The 8,425-nt window shown below is 38.3% G+C and overlaps 1 long non-coding RNA gene across 1 annotated transcript; it reads left to right on the forward strand.

Annotated features, from left to right (window-relative positions):
- The first annotated feature begins 2,074 nt into the window (after positions 1-2,074).
- LOC144658407 (uncharacterized) lies at positions 2,075-6,645 on the forward strand. The gene is made up of 2 exons (XR_013571699.1): positions 2,075-3,906; positions 5,240-6,645. It is a non-coding gene; the product is annotated as an uncharacterized LOC144658407 (long non-coding RNA).
- The last annotated feature ends 1,780 nt before the right edge of the window (positions 6,646-8,425 follow it).

Raw genomic sequence — 8,425 nt, forward strand, 5'->3', positions numbered from 1 at the left:
CTTCACCAAAATATCGATTAACCTTAATTTTTTTCTTAATTAAAATTTTAATCAGTTTTATTTTGAGAAGGTCTAGAAAATAAAAGAACGCGTGGTGGTCTAATGGTAAGTGGTCCGGGTTCGAGCCCTGGCCGGGGCATTGCGCTGTGTTGTTGAGCAAGTCAATTTACTCTCACAGTGCCTCTCTCCACTCAGGTGTATAAATGGGTGGGTACCATCGGGGGGTAACCCTGCGATGGACTAGCATCCCATCCACGGTGGAGAAGAAATACTCCTAGTCGCTTCATGCTACGGAAACTGGGATAAGATCCGGCCCGAAAACTTTATAAAGAGAGATAATGCCGATGCCCTAATGGATTTTGTGACGTGCAATTTTCCGTATCACTGTTGGCAAGGAACAAGACATTCCAAAACACCTCGGGAGGGAGGGGCGAGGGCTTAATGCTGCTCAGATGTTTGCTGTGTGCATACGTAACATTTTTTAATCTTACCAACTTAGACGTTTTTTGGAAATCAAGACCGTGTCACGGTTGTGTCACATGACCTAAACCCACCAATCACGGTACGTTATATCCGTTTTCGACCAGTAGCTTGGCATGGGTGGATAGCAATGAGAGTGGAGCTGTATGGTTGCTAAGGTAACATAAGTTGTCCATCTTTTGTGTTTTTTTTTTTCAGTCGATACTGTATTTCTCGCTCCGCTCAAGATTGTAAATGGTTACGGATTTTCTCTTGGCCATATCTGAAGGGGCGTTCAAATTTCAACCCCAAAAGGTCGTGGCCCTGCTTGGGGCTTTCATACGAATACACGAGTATTTATTGACCTCAAGAATCTTGTCTTCTCCACAGGTATCTGAAAGAAAAGTGGATTGTTATTTTGTTGCTGTGCACTGAACATATTAAACTGGATATTATAACTTTATTGCACGAAATCATGAAATTAATGTTTGTATTTACTGATTTGCACACTTACTCCTGTTAAATGCACGGTGAATCGTACAAAAAAAATTTGAGCTGTCATGCACCCTATTATATAACTGTAGAGTTCTTAATGGTGATTGCTTACATCAATGAGAAGGTTACATCAGATTTAGATCAATAATAAATGCTGTTGAAACCAAACTGGCTTTTGATTATTTGCATTGTTCGAGAAGAGTTAGAGGAGAACTGGAAACTAGAAAAGAAAAGCTGGGCCCGGTTGCATAAAGGCCCGGTTTCGGCCCGGTTGCATAAAGCGTCCACAGGTGCTCACTTGGGGGGGGCCCTTAAGTAAGGCACTTACGAATCTGCTTTAGGTATACTTATGGGTGTTGCATGGAACATACTTAGCGCAGTCGTTAAGTGTCTGCTTTCGGGGTCACTTACGGGTTCACTTACGGGCACACTTAACTTTGTGTTATAGTGGCTTTATTAATTAAACTGATTGCATTTGTTGTTTATTTAAAATATGTATAAAGGCGTGACTTTCTACATTTGACATTAAATGAGACAACAATGAGTGGAAATGATACTCAAACGTGATTTTACTTCAATATCTGTCGGCAATCTAAATTGTTGTGTATTTTGTCGATGACGAGCCCTGATTAAATCACTTAAGAAAAACCGATTTGAAATTTCCCGCCAGTCACTGACGCACGGTGTCACGTGGTAGTACGTCGACTAATGCGCGTGAACACCCACGCTGCTGCACCTGCCAGCTGACACCACGTCCAATGTACATGTTCGCGGACCAAAGATCTCAGCTACCATCCGCGAGCACTTCACCTGCAAATCGGAGAACGTTGTTTACTGCATCGTGTCGTCGATGTCCAAGACAGCTGTTCATTCGGGAAACCGGACGTTCTCTCCGCGAGCGATTCAGAAAACAGCTACGAAGCGTTGAAAAGAACACACCTGGTCAGGTCGTTCCACAATAGTATTATCATTCCACAAAGAAATAGCTAATTAGTGGGAATGCTCCAGCTTGTAAAAAACACATTTTGCTCGAAAAACGCTCTGAAATGCAACAGTAAGTTGTCTTCCTCTATTTGCAGAAATATTACGGGTTTGGCATTTAAGAAACCGTCGATTTCGATTTAAAAGTTTTTAGCGGAGCACCCCAGCGCGCGCCAGCGCGCGGAGCAGAGCACCATGGGTAATGCGGGTACGAGAGAAATTTTGTAAACCCAGGAGGCCGAAAAAATTTGGTGCGTACGCGCGCCGAATCGCGTACAGACTCTCGGGGAGGGGGAGGGGAGTCCCAAGGCAACCCAAGCAGGGGGAGGAGGGGAGACAATCTTCTGATTAGTGAGGTAATCAACTAAGATCTTTGATATTGGACATCCATTTTATGGTCAATTGACAGCTGTCAAAACAAGGCATTCGCTGACCAGTATCACATGACCATATCGCGGGCTCAGGTTTAGAACTAGTCAAGGTCGCGTGTTTTTTTTAAGTTGACCGCTGACCAAGTGATAGCATTGTTATTGGTCCGTGGGCGCAAGTACTTTTCCATGTTCAGTCCATTTAGATTTACATGAAGGACAAAGTGAACAACCCGGTCAGTTTGTAAGCTGAACGAAGCACAAGGAGAAACCGAGCAGGAAAAAGAAATGTCTTCGTAAATATTTCTCGGTCTACCCCGTCTAAAGGCTTTACACATCATGGAAGTTATGGCAAACGATAAGGGCTTACGGGGAGATCCGAAAAAATGGCACAGGTGGAGAGCGAGCGAGTTTCTACCGTTTCGGCGGCTGACCAGCTCTAGGAAATTAATTGAGCTAAACGCAATTAACTGAAGTGTAGGAAAAAAAGAAGTGTCAATAGCTTCACGGATGGAAAAGGCTGAAATAGACCTTCGCAGATAATTCAAAGGTCGGCGGTGCTGGAGTAAGTTATAATTTATAGCTTACACATGTACTACGCGGTTGGATATAATAATACGAAAAACTGCGGCCGCTTCGCCTCCGATTAATTCATGAGCTGGTTGAAAGCTTTGCCCTGCTGAATTGACAAGCATTCTTCGACTTCAAATATGAGGTAACAAACTTTGACTTTACTGAATACACTAAGTCCATGTTTTTTTGTGAAAATCTGTAATTATATGCTTTATGAGTGAATTTGCGTCGGTTTAGTGGTTCTGGTTTACAGAACTTTTATAAAGTTGAATTGTTTATCTAATGACTTAAATGTTTTTATTCAAACTCCCAGCTAAACTTAGTGTTTTACATGTAGTTTTTTAATTCATCTATTTATTCTTATTTACTCGCTGTTGGAATTCGTTTGAACGAACTATTTTAGAGTCGTGGACGAATACGCCAAGAGATCGTTACGTTGCGAATTTCTTGCGTTGACACGTTTTTACCACACCTTAGCAGAAACAAACAAAAAACTCAGTTTATTTCCACATAAAACTATCTTAGTTAATTATTTTGAGTAATTTTATAAAACACAATTGTTCGCTCTCCTTGTAATTCATGCCATTTTAGACACTGTATGCAGCTGTGTATGCAAACTTTAATACATTGACTATCATTATGACAGTGTTGAATGTGTATCTTTGCAATGGCAATGAATGTTTTTCTTATACAGGTAAGTTAACAAGAAATCCCCAAGTAGAAAAGCTAAATATCCCATTGTAGGAAGGAAGGGTCATTACACTGAGTGTATAAACGAAAGAGGCTAATATTATTATATTTGATGAGATCCATTAAATAAGACAGAATTTTTTATAAATTATTTTTATAAACAGGGCCATTAATTAGAGCTAGTGTGGTGGTTTTTAATAGATTATTATGTCAATCCTTCTTTTAGGTAGTGTTATATTCTGCCATTAAGCCGCAATGAATGAAGAATACCTACAGTCAAGTTTTGTTGAACTTGGTATAGAATGCTCTGTGCAAAGTGGACAACAGCAAAGTAAATCAGGTATCTAGTTTTATATTTTAGTTATAATTGAAATATGTTTTTATTCAGTTTCATTTTTTTTTTACCCAGCTGCTTTAATCTGCATTTGGTTGCTGCTGATCTTCTTACTTTGTGAAATATTTAATTGCATTCATTATTCAACTCCTCAATGGAGGTTGCCTATTCACCGAGTTAGGATTTCGAGTTGGATTTCGAGTTAGGTGTTTGAGTTGGATTTACGAGTTCGATTTTTGAGTTGGATTTCGAGTTAAGATTTCGAGTTAGATTTCGAGTTAGGATTTCGAGTTGGATTTTCGAGTTGGATTTTCGAGTTGGATTTCGAGTTAGATTTCGAGTTAGCACTCCGGTTAGCCTACTATACATGCCAGTTAGCTTACTATGCACTCCGGTTAGCCTACTACACACTCCTGTTAGCCTACTATTCACTTCGGTTAGCCTACTATGCACTCCAGTTAGCCTGTTTATGGTTAGCTTTCAATAATTGTAATGGGTTTTGCTTTGTCAAAAAAAATCCAACTCGAAATCCTAACTCGAAAATCCAACTTGAAATCCTAACTCGAAAATCCAACTCGAAAATCCAACTCGAAATCCAACTTGAAATCCTTACTCGAAATTCAACTCGAAAATCCAACTCGAAATCCTAACTCGGGAGTTAGTTTGTCTCTCCTCAATGACATTCAAAACAACTACAATGTATTAGTAGACAATTTAAATAATTAATATTTCACTAAAAGTATGTTTTCATGAAATGCCTAGATCTTGTACCAGAAAATATCTATACCCTAGCCTCACTGTGGAAGGTTAAATGGTTTGAATGTCACCTCCCCTCACAAATTCCAATGTGTGGTTATGGCAGAAATCCATGGCCAGCTCATCCTCAGTGTATGAAGCAGTGAAACAAGGCATCAAAGAGCCTCAAAACAACATGGAGCAGGAAAACAATAGCTCCAAAACAAAGAAATATTCCACAGGTTCTTACACCAAGGAAAACCCAAATATTCAGATCCATCCCATGTAAGGTCAATGGAAGTTCCAAAAGGGCTAGCGGGAGGGGGGGGGGGGGGAGTTGATTAAAGGCCAAACCTTTTAATTAAGAGGGGGTGTTAGGGTTTGCAGTGATGCTTTGAGTTTATTAAAATATTTAGTTGACTTTGCAGTTATCAGCAATAGTCTGTGCTGATCCATCTCTGTTAAATATCTAATGGATCCTTTTGCATCCAGTGGTTTGTCTTCAGTTAAACAAGCTCGAGTTAAGTGTTTTGTTTTATAAATTATTGATATTGATGCCAATTAATTAATTTTAATTTAATCTGTGGCATTTGACTTTTTTCAGGGTTAACATGAGTTGCAGAGTTTGCAGTGCCACAGACACAAAAACCGACAAGGACAAGGACATAAATAGAAAACAGGAAAGATTAAATCCAGCTCGATGTTTGGGTGTCGTCATGATGCTATTTTTAAGAGACTAGTAAATTACATGTAAATTAAAATCAAGAAAAGCTGCAAATAAGCAAAATTTAGATTTTAAATGTTAACCTATTTACAGTGTACTTCAGAAAACGACTTCTTGATTGACCTGTCACTTTCACATCTTGTTAGATGTAACAAGGACATTATGAAGTGATCTTTTCAAAAATATGCAGCGAAAACAGTAACAGCAGAAATGATGGTAGTTTAAAATTGCTATTTTCAATGTTTTGACTGGTAAGAAACCACATGTGACCAAGCTAAAATCTGTTTGGCCAGTTAACATGACCTGCAAGTGTCCAAATGTTTTGAGCCCTCAACTACACAGGACTTACACGTAGTTGTCTAATTATATGATAAGATCTTTGGTTGACTTTGGGGGAGGTAGTGGAGTTACAAAGCAATGTAATTATTTGAATTTGGATTAGTTATGCTGAAACTGGTGGTACTGTAATTCTAAAGTATAGGTGAGTTTAAAACCGTTATTGCAAGCAATATGCATTACCAATTTCATTCTTATGTATTGTATGCTGTGTACAATTTATAAGAACAGCTATATTTTTAAAATAAGTGAAATATTCTAAAGCCAGATAAAATTAGCAGTATCCATAAGGTACCATGTAGCAACCAAATTGTGACTCACTTGCCTACTTTGTGAACTCCATGACAAATGGGCAACATGACTCCATAAAAATGTGGACAATAATACAAACAAATTTTTAAAAGAGTAGTCAAAGTATTGATGTTATATTTTTTCTTGCATAGTTTTATACACAAGCAGACATGATTCTATTTTTTTTTTCTGGGTAATCAAATAACAAAACTGAATTTGAGACTCACAAACAATATTCTAGCTTCCCAGAATTTTTGCTTTTTTTTCTGTAAGTGAAGTAAAACCCCTTAAGAGGAAGGGGAGTCAAAAGACATGTAAAAGTGAATAAGGTGCTATCTTCTTCTTTTTTTTTTTTTTGGGGGGGGGGGGGGGTTGGGGATGGGGTGACCCTGTTCGGTGGAATGACAGAATGTCACTTCTTTGTTTCCGGAGTTAGGTTCACCCCTGTTTGCTCGCAGTTAGCTTTATTCATCTGGTTTGCTTGTGGTTAGCTTTCACTCCGGTTTGCTTGGAGTTAGCTTGGTTTGGGCAATATGCTGTAAACCATTAGCTATAACCTCCGCCATTTCCATTCAAAATTAAAATATAGGCAAATAGTGAAAATGAAAATGAATAAATGAGTGAATGAAAAAAAAAAAAAAAATCAACCTTATTATAAATGTAGATGTTTGTTATTCCTTTATACTCTAAATGTTAAGTGATTTTTTCTTTCTTTTAAAGCTGGTAAAGCAACAACAAAAATGCCTAATTTGCCATGTGATATGCCTATCTACCCCGACATGCAGCCCTACTCCTCCCTCCTTTTTTCTACATGAAGGTAACATACCGGTAATTGCCCGTTTTGCAACATAATTTCCCATCCAGACTTCTTAATGATAGTGCTTTCGGTGGAATTATAACATTTTGATTGATTTTGTTTGTTCTCTTATTTGGTGTTGCTGTACACGGTACCCGGAGGGGGGGATGGTACTCCCATATAAGAGCTATACGGGTATGTGCCACTCAACAGGGTATGCTTTTTGCCTCTCTGACTCTGAAACAGGGTAAACAAATCACCCTTTTGACTATGGAACATGGTTGATTGTTTTCCCAGAGTCCTGATTAAACACTATCAAGTATAGCTATGAAACTCCGCTCCTTTCATCGCTTTATCTCCAAGCCACAGACGAAGTCAAGTGAGAGCTTTGTGGTGTACGCTAGTGTTTTTATATCTATCTTCATATATTTCCATTGTGGATATTGCTGGAACAGGGTACCTACTTTGCAGTGTTTGTCTGGAACAGGGTCGCAAATTGAACCTTTAGTCTCTGGAACAGGTCCAGAGTCTCAGCAACTCAGCGGCACACCCCCATAGTAAATTTTAGGGAGTACCCCCACCCCGGACACGGTAAAAAAGAAATAAGGAAAAATATTAATTATTATTTATTAAAAAAATAAAACGAATATAAAATTCTCAGCCTTAAAGTTTTACAATGGCCAGAATTCAGAGTTCAATAATGTGCAAAATAATTAACCGGGGAGCTCCGCTTTTAGGCTTGCCTAAATCTATATATTATTTAAAAATTGGCTCGTGCTTAATATCTAGATAGCTTTAGATAGCTTCCATGGCATAAATATATAACTGTAAACATAAGAAAAGTAGTGTAGTTTTTTTTGTAATGTTTTCTAAAAAAGTGTGAGAATAATAAAGTTATGTTATGTTATGTCATATCAAGAGGCTGAAATCAATTCTTAAAAAGAAACTTTATTTGAACGTGGTAATAATGCCCACAAGCACTTGCTACTGGGAAAATCAAGATTGAAGCTACAGCTGTGAAGCTACTTATGTGGCTCTGGGTCAACAAGAACTTTTTTTTTTCTGTGGGAACGTCGCTGCTTGCCAGGTCTATCTCGTATATTATCGTTACGATTTGGAGATCGCAAAACAAAGTGCATAATTCAGTCGTAGATACGAAAACAGGGGGTTTCTTCTTATTAAAATCAGTGAACTCTCAGGTCTTTTAAAAAAAAATTGTAAGTCTAGAATACTGACCAAATATGAACGTGAAGGTCTAAAGAACAATAAACACGATCCATATTGAACACTACGTACGTACATGTAACTGACCCAGTTACTCAAGACTCAAGAAATAAAGCATGAACACGTACATGAATCTCAGAGAAAAAAACGGATAGTAGAAATAAAATAATTAATTAATTATCGTTCCCGCACATGTTTTCCCTGCCGGCAGAAGATCGTGCGGAATTTTAAAAGTAACACCTCTCTTCGAACAACAACAGAATAATTTCATTCGAAATGCGGAGTTTACGAAGGGACAAGAACTTGGAAAGCAAATGTTACTGGCTTTTCTACGGAAATTCTTCAAACCGTATGAAAGGAACATTCCGACATTTGGCACAATCCTTTGCAATATCCTGTTCTAGCTGCAACATTAAAAA

Source organism: Oculina patagonica, chromosome 6, assembly GCF_052425735.1.
Source record: "Oculina patagonica isolate OP01 chromosome 6, crgOcupat, whole genome shotgun sequence".
Lineage (NCBI taxonomy): Eukaryota > Metazoa > Cnidaria > Anthozoa > Scleractinia > Oculinidae > Oculina > Oculina patagonica.